The 10,682-nt window shown below is 45.5% G+C and overlaps 1 long non-coding RNA gene across 1 annotated transcript; it reads right to left on the bottom strand.

Annotated features, from left to right (window-relative positions):
• Window positions 1-1,765: 1,765 nt before the first annotated feature.
• LOC133363856 (uncharacterized) lies at window positions 1,766-8,774 on the bottom strand. The gene is made up of 3 exons (XR_009757784.1): window positions 8,711-8,774; window positions 7,507-7,642; window positions 1,766-1,905 (listed from the first exon to the last, which is right to left on the bottom strand). It is a non-coding gene; the product is annotated as an uncharacterized LOC133363856 (long non-coding RNA).
• Between the last annotated feature and the right edge of the window lie 1,908 nt (window positions 8,775-10,682).

Here is a 10,682-nt window from a genome sequence, read left to right as displayed (position 1 = left end):
TTGGAGTGTAAACCATTAATCCTACAGTAGTACTCTTTTGGGATAAAATTTGGAAATGATCTTGAGTTTTCAAGCTACAAACCAGTGAATGCTACTTGTATAATTGGACTTAGTGAGCTTCAGGAGCAGGGATTTAGCTTAGGAGCAATGGTGCCCCATTCTAACAACAGACTGTGAAATTGAAACATGAAGAACAGCTGCCTGCCAACCCTTCCTCAAAGGTTGCAGGCCGGTAAAGAGATTTCCTGTTGAAATTGGAGGACGGAGTGGGAGTGAACTGTAAAAGGAGAGAGAGAAATGAGTGGGTCAAAAAAACTTAAAAATTTTAGACAAAGCTCACCTGCAATGCATTTGACATCTTGGTCAAGAGTGTACTGGAGGACAAAAAATCATGCCACTGCTCTGAAAGTGTATTTTCTAATTCATAACATCCATATACTGTTACAGATATGTTTCCTAGCCAGTAGAAGATACAGAATGAGAACAAGTTTGTCTATTGATGAACATCACCAATAATAATGAATGTTAGTCATTGGTAACAGCAATAAAAGGTTGGCAAAGAGGCAATAATACCCAAATACCACCAGAGACCGTCATTTTCCATCTGCCTCTATCACCATCTCAATGGTCAGACAAAAACAGCTTCTTGGTAGCTCTTTCTATGTTAGAAAGAAGAGAGGAACATAGAAGGCACAATCTCTGTAAGAAGTCTCCAGCTTTTAATATCTAATTTGGATGCTGTTTTTAAATATTTTAACTGCTGGTTTTTATATATTTTTAAATACCATTGTTCTTAATATCATATGCTTATTCTCTAACATGTTGCCCCTACACCCACAAAGAAGACTCATGAGACGTAGCATTGGTTTAAGTGTTATATTTAAATAATATAACATATAACGAATCAGAATTCAATTATATCCAATCATATCCATTCCATAACTTGTAACACATGGGCAGGTGACGAATTGAACTATTCTGGTGGGGATGCAATCCTCCCAGACCCCTGGGCATGTGTCACAGCTGATAGCTATGGCTCCTCTGGCAAGGATATGGGCTAAGACGCCCTCCTTGCCATGTGAGCCTTGGGAGCTGACTCCCCATGCACATCCTAGCCCTGCTGTACACACGTTCACCCCAATGTGCAGGACAGTGCACGTGGGCACCCCCCAGTTACCCGCAGACCCAGAGGTCTGCAAGAGTCCTCAGGGGCGCCCTTACCAAAAAATGCCTCAGTATACCAACATCTCTCACCTCCAAATTCCTCACCTGCCCGAACTCAATGCCATGAGAGGCACATAGCTCATGCTTATATGCCTCGTCCCATTAACTCCAACAACTCCTTGTGCAAATGCCCCAAGAACATGTCACATCCTAACTCAGAGAGATGAACGCTTTCCTCTCTAAAAAGAAGGGAAAAATTGATACAAATCCTTGTATGAGGGATGTAACACCACCTTTTTTCCAAGGCAAGCTTCCTGATCCTTCTGTTCACTTCACACCTGGCCTTATTGGTTTTATTAGGGTGAATGGCCCCCATCCAAACTCGCTGTTCCCATAGTGCAGACCAGACAATCAGCAGATGGGGAAAATTGCACCTGATCCATTCAGAATCTTGAACCACGTTATAGAACAGATCTAAACCTGGGCGCTGAACTAGGTCATTCTTACCCAAATGAACGACCAGAATGTTAACCAGAGGGCTATTTGAAAATGCCCTGCACAGTGTAGGGAGAAGGTCACCCCCCCATCGCATGCCCCTCCTAACTATCCAATGCAAATTAGCTCTGGCAGAAAGGCAGAGCTGAGTTTCAAAATCCAAGGATGATGCCCTCCTGCAGGCCCAGAAGAGGATGGAATGCCCACATAACAAGACTTTCACTGGGTCCGGAAGTCACCTGAGACCTATGGAAATTGAAGAAAAAACCATTAACAAGCAGGATAACATCAACATCAAAATACCAACAGAACCAGAACGTTCAGTTTGCTATGTGCCCTGGACTGCATTTCCTTGCACACCCACATCCAAATGAACACGAAAATGCAGATTGCTATCTGCCCTGGACTATCAGCCCTCAAATGCAGTGCTGTGCACACCACCATCCAAGTGAACATGAAAATGCAGATCGCTATCTGCCCTTGGCTGCCATTCAATGCATGCGAAAAACCATGTGACCATGAAAAATGCAGATCGCCAACTGCCTGTGGGATGTCCCAACACCTGCACCACTGCCCAAATATCACCAAATGCCTCTGTGCTCAAGTGTCATAACATCAACATCGGACATATGCTTTGAAAGCTGCAGATTGCCATCTGCCAGTTGCCCATATTACAGAGGCCAGCAGGCCCATCAAAGCTGCGGCAGTAGCCACCCCTATGCAGAAGGAATGTAGGCCAAAGGCCAATGGGTCACAGCCGCATGCCAACAGAGTTCACTTGAGGACTGCCCAGAATTGAAATTGTGTGAGTGACATCCTGTCCTGATGAATGAATAAAGATCCTTGCCCTGGAGGCCATAGTGCCAAGAAGGCCCCCAATGCTGCCACAGGGCATAGATGCCTAACGGGGCAAGAACCTAACGCAACTTGAATACCCCCGGCCTTTTGTTCTGTCTTAGACATTCACAACGTAAGACAGGCTGCCGACTTGGATAAGCAACAGTCACTGAACTGTAAGGCCCTGCAGGACAGGTCATGCCTAGAGGCAGCGAACAGCTCACTGGCGTGAAATGCCCCATAGAATGCTGTAAGGACAACTGCAGTGAAAAGAGTTACCTCAAATGCAGAGAAGCAGAAGCCCTGAAACCTTGGGAGTAATTGCAAAATAATATTGGGAGTAAACAGCTGCCTCTTAGCTTGGATGGTGGGTGATATTTATTTATTTATTTATTTTATTGTTTGATTTATATCCCGCCCTTCCTCCTAGCAGAAGTCCAGGGTAGCACACAGAAACACTAAAAACACTTTAAAGCATCATAAAAACAGACCTTAAAATACATTAAAACAACACAACATTAAAAACATTTTTAAAAAAAAGCTTTAAAAACATTTTATTAAAAAGGGTTAAAAAATATTTAAAAAACACATATTAACAAGCAATTCTAACACGGACGCAGACTGGGATAGGTCTCAACTTAAAGGCTTGTTGAAAGAGGAAAGTCTTCAAAAGGTGCCAAAAAGATAGCAGAGATGGCACCTGCCTAATACAAGGGGAGGGAATTCCACAGGGTAGGTGCCGCCACACTAAAGGTCCATTTCCTATATTGTGCAGAAGGAACCTCCTGATAACATGGTATCTGCAGGAGGCCCTCACCTGCACAGCACAGTGATCAACTGGATATATAAGGAGTAAGACGGTCTTTCAGGTATCCTGGTCCCGAGCTGTATAGGGCTTTATACATCAAAACTAGAACCTTGAACTTGGCCCAGTAGCAAATGGGCAACCAGTGCAACACTTTCAGCAGCGGGGTGACATGTTGGTGATACCCTGCCCCAGTGAGCAGTCTTGCCGCCGCATTTTGCACCAGCTGCAACTTCTGGACCAACCTCAAGGGCAGCCCCACATAGAGCGCATTACAGTAATCCAGCCTGGAGGTTAGCAGTGTGTGGACAACAGTGGTCAGGCTATTCCCATCCAGAAACGGCCACAGCTGTCTTACCAGCCAAAGCTGGTAAAAAGCACTCCTAGCCGCAGAGGTCACCTGGGCCTCTAGCGACAAAGATGGATTCAGGAGCATCCCCAGACTTCGGACCTGCTCTTTCAGATGGAGTACGACCCCATCCAAAGCAGGCAACTGACCAATTATGCAAACTCGAGAACCACCAACCCACAGTGCCTCTGTCTCGCTAGGATTCAGACTGAGTTTATTGACCCACATCCAGTCCACCACAGAGTCCAGGCAGCGGTCCAGGGCTTTCACGGCCTCTCCTGATTCAGATGTTACAGAGAAATAGAGCTGGGTATCATCAGCATACTGCTGACACAGGCAAGATATTCTGGCCCATCCTTCAAGCATCTTGCATATTCTAAAGTTGGCTGTCACATTAGTAAAGCCACAGGCCTTTGACTAAAATGCCAATGCCAATAATCGGCCAGTGAGGGTGCTAACTGGCTTACCTTTGGCCCTTAGGGCAACTAAACTCTGCTCATGGAATCTATGAATCCAACCCAATATCCCCCCCCAGATGAAGTTCAGAGTTATAGTAATAATTTCTTTATCCATTTTGAAGAAAGGGAGCTGTTAACAATGTTCTGAGCTCACCATCATAAAAGCTGCCTATATATTTCTGACATTTGTTATTTATTATTTTTTATTTATTTATTCTATTTCTTAGTCGCTCATCTGGCTGGCTACCCAGCCACTCTGAGCGACGTACAAAGCAAAAAACATATAAAACATCAAAAACACCAAACACTAAGCAAGAAAGCTAAACAATAACATAGAGACTAACTCAGTTACAATAAGGCTTCTCATCTGTATAGTCCAAAAAGTGTGCCTTCAGATGGAAACTCGTGATATGAGTCTTCCCACCCTTGCACAAAGACCGGTGTGAGTGATAGTCCATATGCAAGACCAAAAAACAACACCCCCTCTTGATCTCAGCATCCAACATCCAGTACATTCAGCAGGGGGGTGGGGCGCGGCAAACAAACCCCTTCACGTCGCGACTAACAGGGAAGTTCTCTTCAGAAGCCAACAACAAAGGCATTAAGATGTAAATACTGCCGATATTAAGGGCAAGCAGACAGAGGTCAGATGGTAAGATAGTGGCGGCTGCAGGGGCGCTCCCCCGCCCTCAGCATTCACCGAAAGATCATCGCAACAGCATGGTGTTCCCAGGGACAGGCCGCGGCACCAGACCCGCTGAAAGGCCCCAGCCCCAGCCCAGCTCCAGCTCCAGCCCGGCTCGATGTGACGGCGGCGGCGGCAGCCCGGTGCAGGTGAAAGCAGCAAGCTGCATCCCGGTCAGGTACGAGGGAGACGGCATAAAGAGGGGGGAGGCTGCCCTGTATTTCCAATTTGTTAACAAAGTGGGAGACAGCAAGACTCAAAGTGGTCTGAGGCTTCATGTCTGTTGTTAGCGGAAGAGTTTAAAAGCATCCAATTGTTTTGAGATTTGAAAGATTTATTTGCTATTGGGAATAGATCAGACCAGAAAGTAATTTCATGTGCAATAAACAAGCTTAGCATGAACAACCTGCACAAGTGGAATCTCAGACACCAAGTTGCTTTTCCAGTACATATTCTTTACTCAAAGGATCCACATAAACCACTATAGGACTGTGAAAAATTAAAGCTAAAGTTTTAAATCCTGGAATTCTATCTTCTGTATTTCAAATTCAGTTAAATTAACTGGGATTCCTTGAGGTTTTTTCTTCTGCAAGTTAGTGCCAATTTAAATGTTATTTGCTGCTGAAATGCCCTTCCCCAGGGCTGGTTCTAAAGTGCGGCCAGGTGGGGCACTAGTCCAAGGGCCCCTGGAGCTACAGGGGGCCGTCCGCTCTCTTTCCGTGATTTGCAGAAGCATCCGCAGACTGCCATCCCCCTGCTATCCCCCTGCTTTACCTACCTTTCCGTTGTTTTTTGCAGCACGCAGATTTGCCATCAATTAATATGGCGGCCAAGGTTTCCTTAAGGGGCTGAAGCCTCTGCCGCCATCTTTCCTGATGGCATGCATGCGTGCTACACGCGTGCGTTGGTGCCTTCAACAAAGATGGTGGCAGAGGCTTCAGCCCCTTAGGGAAACCTCGGCCGCCATCTTCATTGATGACAAACCTGCACACGCCGCAAAAAACGGAAAGGTAGGTGAAGCATGGGGATAGTGGGGGGATGGTGGGGGGAGCAGAAGCTCCTGTCTTGCAGTCCGTGGATGCTTAAGTTCCACGGATCACGGAGGGGGAGCAGAGGGGCCCAGGGCAGGTTGGCACCCAAGGGCCCCGGCATGCCTGGGGGCGGTCCTGCCCTTCCCCATGCCAGCAGTCTTTGTCCGTGTGGGATAACTTTTAAATGCCTGTTTTAAATGCCTTCACCATGTGTGTCCATAACAATATGTTGTACACTGAATGCCAGAATCCATTTTCGTCAAAGCTATGAAACACTGGCATGTTCATTCAGCGCACATTTAGACCAATGCAAATAGCAGAGCTACAGGATATGTCAAACATCCTGCTGTAAGAGTGGCAGAGACAAGTTTGCTATTATTAAACAGATGTACTTCTTCTGTTTTGAACCAAGCAATTAAAAAAAGTCAAGGTTTTTAACATGGTGGAGGTTGAATGGGGAAGATATACATTTGGAGGACACCTGTGTTGACTGTGTTGTGTCTATGCTGGCTTTGATTTTATAATTTTGCCGAGGGTGTTGATTGTATATTTTAATGCTTTCTAATATAAATGTGGCTTTGTGTTTTCAATATGTTGTAAGCCACTTTATGGAGAATTTCCTTAAATAAATAAATATGTGATTAAGACTAATTTGAGAAAAATTGCTTTATTAAAACGAGAAGGAATTAATGTAATTACTAACTGTACTTAAGATGATTTAAAAATAAAATTAAAAGTGATTAGCAATATTGGGAGAAAACTGAGCCAGCATATCATCTTTCTCTTCCCACACATACTTTCCACATATAATACCAAAGGACTCCTGCAGATGATCTGTTTATTGAGCATTCATCCTGATTTCCTCACGCAGACTATATCTGATCTTTATTTGAGCATTTGTTCTGATTTATTTGTGGGAGGTTCTACAGCAAACAGCGTCCCTCTTACATGCATCCTGATTTGTTCACAGGGTGTTTATAGGTCTTCCCACACTTTTCAGTGTATTTCCTGATCGCTTCCCAAATCGCAAAAAGTCTATTTCTTTTTTAAAGTGGATTAGTTGCGCTAGGGTGACAGAGTGCTTTAATCCACTTTAATTGCACAAACTTAAATTTCCTGGTATGTGTTTGAATCCCTTCTGCAAATTACTAACAGAGGTGCTCAAAGATTCTTGTGGCTTATTAAAGACTAACCAATTTATTGTGGCAAAAGCTTTCATGGACTACAGTCCACTTCATCAGATGCATGAAGTGTTATACTCTGTTCTTTGTTTTTGTTGTTACATTTATTACCCACCCTTCACCAGTAGGTCCCAGGGCATCTTACAAGAGTTAAAAATTCAATATTAAAAAAATTAAAACAAATTACAATCACAGGAATAGTTATGAGGAATAGTTATAGAGTTGCAGGTATATATGCACATGGTGTGTGTGTGTGTGTGTATAACTGTAAACAGTGAAGTCAAAAGGAAAAGAAATGCATAAAATTATAGATAGCAATAATTACATTGTTATCATTTATAAAAGTTGCATTGACAACTCAGACATCTTGGCATTGGTAAGCCAATTAAACACGTGCAGTGTGACAAAAATATACTGTGCTGATTCAGTCCACAAGAACCGAGTAGCACTCTTGATTAACTGTAATTCAGTGGTTCCACACTGTAGTCTCCCTCTGCCCACCTTAAGATCAGTTACAGAGTGTCCTATGATGTTGAAAAGATCTCCTACTGCTTTTTCAATATTGCCATTGCTGATGTCAGATTTGTGTCCATTCATTCTTTTATGTAGAGTCTAGTCTGTTTGCATAGACACTGACCTAGAAGAGAAAATGACAGACCACCACATGTTGTCATTTACAATTCCCAGTTAAAACTATTCAGACATATCATTGATTATTTACAGCCCATCTTGGACAATGACACTTCACTTTCACATGCCCTGAGTGGCAGGCCTGCACTTGCTTGTAACCCCCCACTCCACCTAAATTTCATCAGCAATAACAGACCACATATGGGATATGGATACTGGGACCATACCCTATAGCAGATCCAGATGCCAACTCTGTCCCCATGTCTACTCTGACAATTGCGGTCGATGGGTGAAATAATACGCAGACAACAGCAGCTAAGGGCCACTTTATTAAACTATAACCAAAACTTTTAAAGTGACCTGCAGAGGGGAAACTTAAGCGCGGGAACTAACTATAGGCAAGCAGCTTGCCCTACAGCTCTCGGGCGACCAGCCCCTACTGGGGCAAAGGGCAAGCCCCTTTTGCTTACCCCTTGCCCTGGCCACACCTTGTAGGTGAGTTGGGAGTCCTTCCCACATCACCAACCCACCGGGGCCATAGAACCCTCGGGTGGATGAGGTAAGTTGGCCCCAAAAGCAGCCCATATCCTGCCCTCGGGCCATAAAACCCTGAGAGACAGGCCCCCGGAACCACCAATCACCTCCAAAGGTGCCTAAGGGGGCCACCTAGCTATCGTTACCTATTTCTCTTCCCGCAGTTTACTGCATCCGTGTCCCCAACCTGCCCATTAGGGTGTTGATTTAAAAAACCAAATTAGCCAAAACAACCTATTAATCACAACACCCCCTAACCCAATTCTCTCCATCCCCTAGAGTGAGGAGTAGGCGAAAAACCTGCCCACCAACAAGGATGGGCAGGATAAAAATTCCTACTCGGCCCCGAAGCGACCCTGGACATACCATAAAAGAGTGAGGGCGGGGTGGGTGGCACGAGCCAAGAGGAAGATGGAGGGGGCAGCGTGGGCTTAAATAGCCCATTGGCACTCCGCCCCCTCCGTGCGGCACATCACGCATCAGCATCAGCGCGACGCGTGACGCTGCCCTTAACCTCCATGGCTTCTGTGGCTTCAATTACCTCCTCAGCTGCAATTGCGCTCCGCTCGCCCAGGCTTCGCGCAGCTAGCGCAGCGGGACCTCTGTTACAGGACCTAATGATATTATCCACAACATCAGCAGTTCATTCACCTGCTCATCATCTCCCAGCAGTGACCTTCTGCATTCTACAATGGACAAACAGGGTTGGTTATAAGGCCACCAAATAAATAATAGACTTGGTTGGATGATTCTTTGAATTATACTTGGAATATATTCACACTGGCACTTTACGCTTTGCACTGGCTACATGCCAATTAGAAGTGTTGTTTTTTCCTAAGTGGGTCATATCTAGCCAGCCTTCCCCAACCCAGTGTTCTCCAGAGTTCTTTGGACTATAACACCCATCACCCCTGATCATTGGTCATGCTGACTGGGGCTGATGAGAGTTGGTCCAAAACATCTGCAGGACACCAGGCTGGGGAAGGTTAGTCTTAGCTAAAACCATGTCAAGTTATCTGAACAGAAACTAGATGCCATTCCTGATGGAATCACGTTTCCAGAGTTTGCATATCTTCATAGGTGATATCAGTTCATGATCATCCAGAGCTACAGAACTCCTGGTTTACAAGAAATTAAACACAGATTTGCCAGTTTCTGCAAAGCTGGTTTTAGATGAGAAATTCCAGAAGAGCACTTATCTATAGTCTCTATTGTTACTGCAAAAGCAGTTGGTTCATGAGACTGAGCAATGTATTTTATGCATTCTCATATTAAAATACCTGCTCATACATTTACAAGCAAGGTTTATATGTTTTGTGTGCACCCATGTAGAGTCTTCCGAAGAATAGTGAAATGTCTTCATGAAACAGCATGAAAAGCAGAATTGAGAAGATGGCGGCGTAGGAGGATGCTGGAGTTAGTACTCCGCCGTCTATATCTTTTTTAACATCCTTTAACACCATTTGGCATTGTTTTTAACATCGTTTTAACAGCTTTTGGGGGTCGAGAGAGAACCTACGTATGTAAGCGACTGTTCCCCCACCCCTTTTTTTATACTATTCTATACTATTCTGGCCTGCCGGAGGGGTTTCGCAGTAAGAACGCCGACAATACGAACGCCATAGACGGAGTGAACGGGACTTACCATCTGCTGCAGGGCTCGAGGCTGCGGGGTTCGGAGAGGAGTGTATGGGACGGGCGTCCCTTTCTGGCTCGTGCTCCCTCCTCTGTTGCTGCTCCTGGTTGCGGCTTGTGCCTCTCTGCTGTGTTCCCGTGGCGGCCTGTGCTTCTTCTTTTTTCCGGCGTCGTTGCGGCCTACGTTTTCCTCCCTGGCCTGTGCCTCTCCGCCGCCGTCGCTGTGGTACTGGGGGATGTCAACATCCACGCCGAGGCTACTTTATCTGGGGCAGCTCAGGACTTCATGGACTCCATGACAACCATGGGGCTGTCCCAATATGTTAGTGGCCCAACGCATATATCGGGACATACTCTAGATCTTGTTTTTGCTACTGGACATGGGGATGGGGATCTGGATGTGGGGAGTTTTACATCTCTCCCTTTGTCATGGACAGATCACCGCTTGCTGAAGTTTAGACTTTCAGTGGCTTTTCCCCTCTGCAAAGGTGGGGAACCTATTAAATTGGTCCGCCCCCGGAGACTAATGGATCCTGAAGGTTTTCAAAGGGCTCTGGGGGATTTTCCAGCTGAAAAGACTGGCGCTCCTGTCGAAGCCCTGGTCGAACTGTGGAATGCGGAGATGACCAGGGCTGTTGACACGATTGCTCCTGCGCGGCCTCTCCTGTGTAGAGCTCATACAGCTCCATGGTATACTCCGGAGCTGAGAGCGATGAAACAAGATAGGAGGAGGCTCGAGTGGAAGTGGAGGCGAACTCCCGATGGATGCAATTATGAGCTGGTAAGTGTCTCCACCAAACTGTATGTAAGAACGGTGAGGGCGGCAAAAAAACAACATTTTGCCACCACTATTAAGTCATCTCTTTGCCGCCCAGCGG

Source organism: Rhineura floridana, chromosome 9 (genome assembly GCF_030035675.1).
Source record: "Rhineura floridana isolate rRhiFlo1 chromosome 9, rRhiFlo1.hap2, whole genome shotgun sequence".
Taxonomy (NCBI): domain Eukaryota; kingdom Metazoa; phylum Chordata; class Lepidosauria; order Squamata; family Rhineuridae; genus Rhineura; species Rhineura floridana.
This window is presented reverse-complemented; position numbering and strand designations above follow the sequence as displayed.